This window comes from the organism of the source record quoted next, unplaced genomic scaffold, assembly GCF_019419815.1.
Source record: "Pyrus x bretschneideri cultivar Hongxiangsu unplaced genomic scaffold, Pyrus_bretschneideri_v1 Contig25, whole genome shotgun sequence".
NCBI classification, from domain to species: domain Eukaryota; kingdom Viridiplantae; phylum Streptophyta; class Magnoliopsida; order Rosales; family Rosaceae; genus Pyrus; species Pyrus x bretschneideri.
The window spans coordinates 902191-910165 of NW_025999557.1; the positions used below are offsets into that span (position 1 = coordinate 902191).

The 7975-nt window shown below is 35.1% G+C and overlaps 1 long non-coding RNA gene across 1 annotated transcript; it reads right to left on the reverse strand.

Moving 5' to 3' along the window:
* Positions 1-348: 348 nt before the first annotated feature.
* On the reverse strand, positions 349-2264 carry LOC125478569. Its single transcript, XR_007259387.1, has 3 exons — positions 1806-2264; positions 1642-1685; positions 349-935 (listed from the first exon to the last, which is right to left on the reverse strand). It is a non-coding gene; the product is annotated as an uncharacterized LOC125478569 (long non-coding RNA).
* Between the last annotated feature and the right edge of the window lie 5711 nt (positions 2265-7975).

The following is a 7975-nucleotide window of genomic DNA, read 5'->3' on the forward strand; positions in this document are numbered from 1 at the left end:
AGTGTTAATTTTGTGTATTCAAATAGTATGACTTTTTCTGTTCTTGTTTGTTTGTTTTCTCATGATATAAGGTTTGTTCTAATATATATGATAGTACAATAAAACTATTCGAACACACAATATTAACATTCTTGTTGACACCCTATTTATTTCTAGTACATGTGAGCTCTACCATTGTATGTAGATTTCTCTTATATTAAAGTGTGTGTCAAACGTAAGTGTCAATTTGTGTGTCCAAGTAGCTGGAGTAGGATTCTTTTCCCTTCTAATCTCCGTCCCCTTCTCTTCCTTCCTTTTTGAACAATTACGACTAAACCACATTAACATCTTGTTTTAACCGTTTTATAGAAAGACAGAAGACAATGTGAGAAGAGAAGAAGGAAGGGGATTGAATTAGGAGGGAAGAGAATTCTACACGTTAGTAATAGTAGTATATTCTTTCAAGTTTCATGATGGACTCATGGTGTAAACCAAATGTCTGATCTGAGTATTCTACTCCCTAGTAACCTCAACAATAGTAGTATTTTTTATATTCTTTCAAGTTTCTTCATTTTGAAACCAACTAAATTGGAGCATACTGTTAAAATTTTATTGAAATTCATTCAAATATTCTAAAATCATTAAGACGATTGTTGCTTAACATACATATGTGCTAATTTTTGTTCTTCTCAAAATTAAATGTCTACTTAAATTCCAAACTAACAAAAATAAATAAATAAATAATCGGTTGCTAGCCTCATTGTATGCTCGAACTCCTGAAACTTTCATTGCTCTCGTCTATGATCTTCTCCTCCAATGCTTGAAAACTTGACGAGCACGGTTATTCCCCACTGTGATCTAGGGTCCAAGAGGCCAGAGGCAGAGAGAGCAACCACATAAGCGGACGGCCCAGGTACAGGAATAACAGGGATGCTTTCATCCACACGTAGCTTTGCCTGCACCAAAGATTGAAGTTAATACATGTAACAATTGCATTTTACGTAGTATACGATGAGTGAAAGCCTCAACTGCACTACTTGTTCTAAAAGTTAAGAAAAAAATTGGCTGGCTATCGAAAAGAACTTTGAACATTTTAAATGTAATGTTGGATGGTACTTGGCTCTTTATAGGTAACAAGTTATTTCCCTTACATTGTGATATAATTTCTGTATCAACATTATAGTAAATTATTTTGACTCGTTAAAGATCATCTCTAAATAATTCATTTAATATGTGTCGAATACCAACTATATTACCATTTAGTGGAATTTCGCTTCACTTATAAGTGACAAGGTTCATGTGAATTATATCCAGTCAAACCATGATAAGTAAATGATTAAACATAAGAGGCAAAGGACTTTTAGGGAAGAAATTGTTCTAGAGCTAGGCACGAATTCCGATCCTAACGTCCTTGTTATTATGGGTTCTATGATTGCGGTGAATTTTATCCAATCATGGATACTTAATTTAGAGGTTAGCTATCATATGTGTAATAGTTGCACGTCATAAAGGTGGATAGAAACCTAAAACCAATATTTCATTCCGACATATATTTATAACATTGTGTCGACCCCATGTCTAAATTTAAATGGATACTTAGTAAATCATGGTGATTAGAAATGTGTGACCACATTTAAGAATGAAAGAATAGGTAATGATTACCTAGTGGCACACCATTACATCCTTCAACTAGAAGGTGGGAGATACTGCAATTGAAGTGATAATAATGTCAGTGGGAGCAAACGACCTTGAGAAGAGATCAATGCGCGCAAATTATAATAATCTCATAATAATGTCTTGGGCACATGAATAAAGTAGAGTGATACCTTCAAGGTTTCTGATCGGAGTTCCGACTAGATACAGTTCGGGTTCAAGAGGACCCTGCAACCGAAACAAACATTCAAAATACAATCTTCCAATGAAAAAAACACAAACTAATATTTTGATTATGCAAAAGCAACGAAATTGAAAATGAAATTGGAGGGAAATTGGGGGTAATTGGTTCGACGGCGGTTGGAGGATTGAGGTGCGGTTGTCGTAGTCGCGGGCGTGGACGAGGGAGCGATCCTCTGGAGGAGCTTGCGGACGGCGACTGCTTTATGCAGGGGACGCTGCTATTAAGTGAAAGAGCGTGAAAAACTGGGTTTTAGTCGTGAATTATACAGGTCTTCAGAACCCGGTTCTACTCATAGGCTCGGCTGATCACAGCCCTTCGATTGACCACGCAGCGTTTGATTGGAGATGCTTATGATAGATCACAGCCCTTCAATTTCAACACTTGCACCTACCCAAATAAAAATGGTTATGATTGACCACCGTTTGATTGGAGATGCTTTCATAGTTATATTATCCTAGTTTAAAAGAATGTATGGTTTTACATTATTACCCTCACTAAATATACCCTAATCTGTTAAAGAGTTTTGAGCATCGGCATACCCATCTTTTGTCTTTAAGTTCATGTTCAACTCTGGTTACGTCTGTAGCTCATACTTTATCTACAAGTTTTCGAAACGGGGAACAATCTAACATTACTGCTCATGGGATCTCTAAAACAGTCTTGAAGTGGCCTTTTTGTAGCCTGAAACCCAGAGGTTTTCTTCCAAAGCTCAAGCATATGTAGCATCGAAGTTTGGCTCTCTTTTGTAAGCCCGAACGTGTACATATTTATATTTTCCTTACCTTTTTCAGTTTTGTGCATTATTTAATGCATTATCTATACAATTATTAGGCTGATACAGTAGTCGATAAACTTGTTTCAATTGGTCATGACAAAAGTTTCACTTGTATTTGATTTGCTAATCTTCTTGTAACAGTTTCTTTTAAGGGTATGTTTGGGTGATGAACTTTCAAATATCAAGGGATTTAGGCATAATGAAGAAGAAATAAATCATGTAGATGCATTTCTAATTACATCTATCCAACTTTTTGTCTTACATTCCTTCATCACTTTTAAGTTCTTTGGAATTTTAAATATTTTATACAACTGTAGGAAGTAATGGATCCTTCTTTGTAATTTTATTTCAGATTTTGAATATTATTCTTTTAAATCTCACTCTCTTGTTTGTGATTTAGCATCCAAACTAAAATAAATTGAATAATTTCCAGTTTATTGTTAGTGGTATTACATTTAATAGATATTGTAATTATAACGTCGATATTTCAAATCAATAAGCGTTGGCAATGTGACGTAGATTTCGAATAAGTTTAATGTGTGATGGGCTTAATCATTTTTTGATTTATTTATTACATGTATTAAACTAGACATGCAGTGCCAAGAATTATTTAACTTGGTCTGTTTGTTACCATCTCACTTTTAGTTATTAGTTTTAACATTTTTGTGTGCTTGAGATAGGAGAACATATACAAAAAGAAATGAGGGATCGTTAACGTGGTAGAACCCAGGAGGGAGGAAGAAACAAGGAAAAACGAATGATACGCTTTTATTTATTTATTTTTTTTTTATGAAACATTTAAAATTTTAAATAGAGATGAAGAGTGACATACGTGATATCATTCTGGTGGTAGTGTAAGAAAAAAGTTGGTCCATCAAGTCTTGTTTAAAAGAGTAGCAGTTTTGTTGATAATTCCATTGAAGACCAAGTAATATAACATTAATTTTTCTAAAACATTGACTAAATTGTAGGTAGCGTAAAACCAACGTTGCAAAATGTTCTTTACTCCAAAAACAAGGTGGTCATTTTCACTTTACTTGACTAGTGGAACTGTGGAAATTTCTCTTTGACGCAAACCCCTTCGACGGGTTTGAGCACATTTTTTTTTCTTTTCAATTTGCTCAATTTGCAATGCGATATTATCTTTTATGCTTGTTTGGTATTTAAGATTCATTAAATTGATTGGATAAGATTCAAGTTCAATTGAAGACAGAAGAGAATGATTTTTATTTTTAAGGAATTAGAAGAAGATTATGCATGAAAGAAACTTATTCCTTTAAGTTATACAATTTCTGAAGAATTGAAGGTGATGAGTTTTCTCAATAAAAAATTCATCTTATACCTTCGCATTGAAAACATTTTTTTATTTTATTTTTCCTTTGACATACGTCGATAACGTAGAAAATGTTATCTTAGTTGAGAAGAAACCTAAGCTTTTAGAGAGAGAGAGAGAAATGCAGAGAGAGATATCATTCATGTGTGATTGGATACCAAATCTAACTAAATGTGCTGACTCAGCAGCTCCTTAGCTAACATATACAAATTCTTATCCGGTGCTTTACACATTTGATGAGCTTGTAGTACTTCATTACTCCTAACAGATATAATGAGAGTTAAACAATCTAACCCATTCCTAGATATCTTACGAGCCCTTAAGTACTTGTTAATATTATACAACATCATTTCATTTGTTATATATATTCAAGAATACTGCAGGGTGATGGCATGCAGCTAATAAACCTTTTACTACAGTCTACAATCTAACCATTTCAATGGAACACACATTTGGTTTTCTTTATGTGATTTTAAATATAAAACTTTGTCCCTTTTTATGGATGTTATCTTAGAGAATATCCTTATTTTGTTATTTTTCAAGCAATCTTGGGTTTTAATTTCATCCACAATCCTTCGGGACCGTTGGATAATCATTTCATTTTCAGAAGTGATTGATTTTTACACTCCCTGTTTACCTCTTTGCATTCCTATGTTTAGACCCCTAATGGGAAATCAGTTTTGAATAATAGCAATCCATCATGTTGATGATGCTTTACAGTAGTGGCGGAAAATAATCATGTCTATGCATTTTAGTGTGGATTTCTCCACAGATTCCTCTTTCCCCTAACAACTAAGTATCTAATCCACTAAAACGCTTTCGCTCTCCTAACAAAAAGAACAATACTTGGTTACTCGAAGTATGACTAGGATTTCCTACTCAAAATTGTTCGTTGCCGATTCATATAACTTCATATTTATGATCAGAACTGTTCATATTATAAATCACTTTATAAAGATCGCATTTGCAAAAAATCAATTAAAACTAAAGTCGTTTAGTTGTGAAGTGTTAGGAAATATCACTTTGGCGTACTGAGGGGTTCTGAAATCTCTCTTTGGCATAATGAAGTGTTTGGAAATCTCTCTTTGACGTATTAAAGTGTTTGGAAATCTCTCTTTGACGTGGTAAAAATGTACACAAATGTGCTGTCATGGTTGTTTGCCAGTTTTCTCAATTTGGCCCCATCTTGACCAACTGAGGTCTTCGCTTTTTGCTCTTATATACATATATACATACATACATACATACATATATGTATGTATGTATGTATGTACTATTTCTGTAAGCAATATTTAGTTAAAAAATGCTCATGTCTTCCTCCTCCTCTTCTTATTCTTGTTTAATAACCATCCTTAATTGCTTTTATATGATTGTGTGGAATTTTATGCCTTGACTTGGGAGGAGCTCCACTTGCTTTCTATGGCTTGGCTGGGTAGTTAGGAATGGAAGAAATCAATCTTAAGAGGAAATCTCTCTTCCACGTGTTGAGGGGCTTGGAAATCTCTATTTGACGTATTGAAGGGTTTGGAAAATGTACATTCATGTGCGTTCTTGGTTGTTTGCCAATTTCTCAGTTTGCAATACGATAATATTTTTTTATACTAATTTGGTGCTTTAGATTGAAAGTGATGATTTTTCTTGTTGAGTAACTTATCTTCTACCTTCAATTTGAACCGGTTACTGCAATTTTCATGCATTCATATAGGGTCGTACTAGTATCTTTTGTTTTCATGCATGTCGTATACACCACTAAATAATATTAAAATGGAGCCAACAACATAAACTGATATTGAACTTTTATACAACTACAAGAAGTTAGGGGATCCTTCTTTGTAATTTTATTTCAGATTCCAAATTTTGAGAACAATTCCTTTAAATTCCAACCTTTCGTTCGTGATTTAGCATCCAAACCAAAATAAATTAAATACACGATTTTTCTTTTTCGGTCTCTCACTAGTGCTATTACATTTCATGGATAATGTTGATATGACGTTGATCTCTCATTAGTGCTATTACATTTCATAAATATTTTATGAAGTGTAGGAGATATACGAATTAAGCTAAAGTAGTACTCACATAAATATTATTCATTCTTTACTCATTCCATTGTAAGAAGAATTACAAGAAATCATTCAGTAACACTTGTTACAAAGCAAATAGCATTTCCTATGGACTCTAAGCACATAACTGAAGTTCGACAGTTGGATTTGGATCCAATCTCAACTATTTGACCCAAATTAATTACAAGAAGTATAGCCCAATGGGCCTTAATATATTCTCATCCAAGACCCAAAAACAAGGAACTGCGGGCATTTTCATTCAGTCAGTTTCCTTCCGGACGAGGCGGCCACGTCTCCGATAACTCCCCACCGTCAGAAGCTGCACCGGTTTTGCATTCGATTTCGAACTTGCCTTCTACGTCAGGAATTTTGGTTTTGGAAGGCTGTTCTTTGTTTGAAAGCATGGCTGTTCATTTGCGATTCCCGTTGGATAACCATTTAGTTTTGGGGAATGATTGATTTTAACACTTCTGTATACAGGACCAGTCCTGAGATTTATGAGGTCTTGTGCAAGACTCAAACGAAGGCCCTTACATGGTCTAGAATTTTGGTTGCTATATTTTATTTTATATTTCATTGTGTATAAATTGATATAGCGCAAAATAAAATAAATAAAAATGAAGCATGGTGTGGTGGCTATGTTTTTGAAACCTGCAAATGTACATGAGGTTATCGTTATTGCTGGGCAATTAGACTCTAAACTTACTAAGCTGAGAACAACTGTACCTAGAAATTCTTTCCCTGTTAAACCTCAACCGCTACTTCATCCTCCTAATGCCCCTACAGGTTCTCGAGCTGGTTCTTTGCCTGTTAAGAAATTAACTCCAGCCGAGATTCAATTGAAGAGAAACAAAGGAGAATGTTGGTTTTGTCCTGATAAATGGACTAAGGCACATAAATGTGGCCTAAAACAATTACTTATGTTGGATGTTGTTGATTCTGATGCTCTATGCGAATTCACTGATGTTGATGATGCTATTCCTGAGTTATTGGCAATGTCCCTAAGTGAGTGTGCTTTCTATGGCACCATTGCCAAACAGTTAGTTCGAACTATGAAGGTTGATGGTGTGGTTCTTGGACAATATGTTAAGATCTTATTGGACTCCGGGTGTACTCATAATTTCATCGATTCTAAGTTGCTTAAGAAATGGAGTCACCAAGCACAAAGTACTCAAGCCTTTGAGGTTATGATCGCTGATGGAGGAACAATTCGGAGCTCTGGTTGTTATAGGAACACTGCCCTTTGTTTGGGCAGGTACAATTGTGTAGTTGACCTATACTCTTTTCCCTTAGGTGGTTATGACATAGTGCTTGGGGTCTAGTGGTTGTCTTCTCTAAGTCCTGCTCTCTGAGACTTCCAATTATTGACCATGGAATTTTCTGCCAATGCTCATCACTACAAACTTACTCACAACCCACCTATTGCCCAACTTATTCAGGAAGTTTCATTGCAACACTTGGATAAAGAGTTTTCTAACTCTCATTTGGGTCTCTTCCTCTATTCTATGGAGGGTCAGTCATTACACAATTCTGCATTATCTCCTCAACATTCACAAGAACCACATGAGTTACTTTGGGCTTTTGAAGACATCTTTGTGTTACCTTCTAAGCTCCCACCTTCTCGGGGTCACGACCACCACATTCCTTTGGTTGCAGGAGCCAAACCTCCAAATTTAAGGCCATATCATTATGGTCCTATGCAGAAGTCTGAAATTGAACGAGCTATGCAAGAATTACTTGACTCGGGGTTTATTCGACCCAGCCATAATCCTTTTTCCTTCCATGTCCTTTTGTTTAAGAAGAAAAATGGCATTTGGCATATGTGTATTGATTACAAGGAGCTAAATGCACTGACTGTGAAGGATAAGTATCCAATCCCGCTTATTAATGATTTGCTCGATGAGCTCTTTGGTGCAGTCTACTTCTCTAAA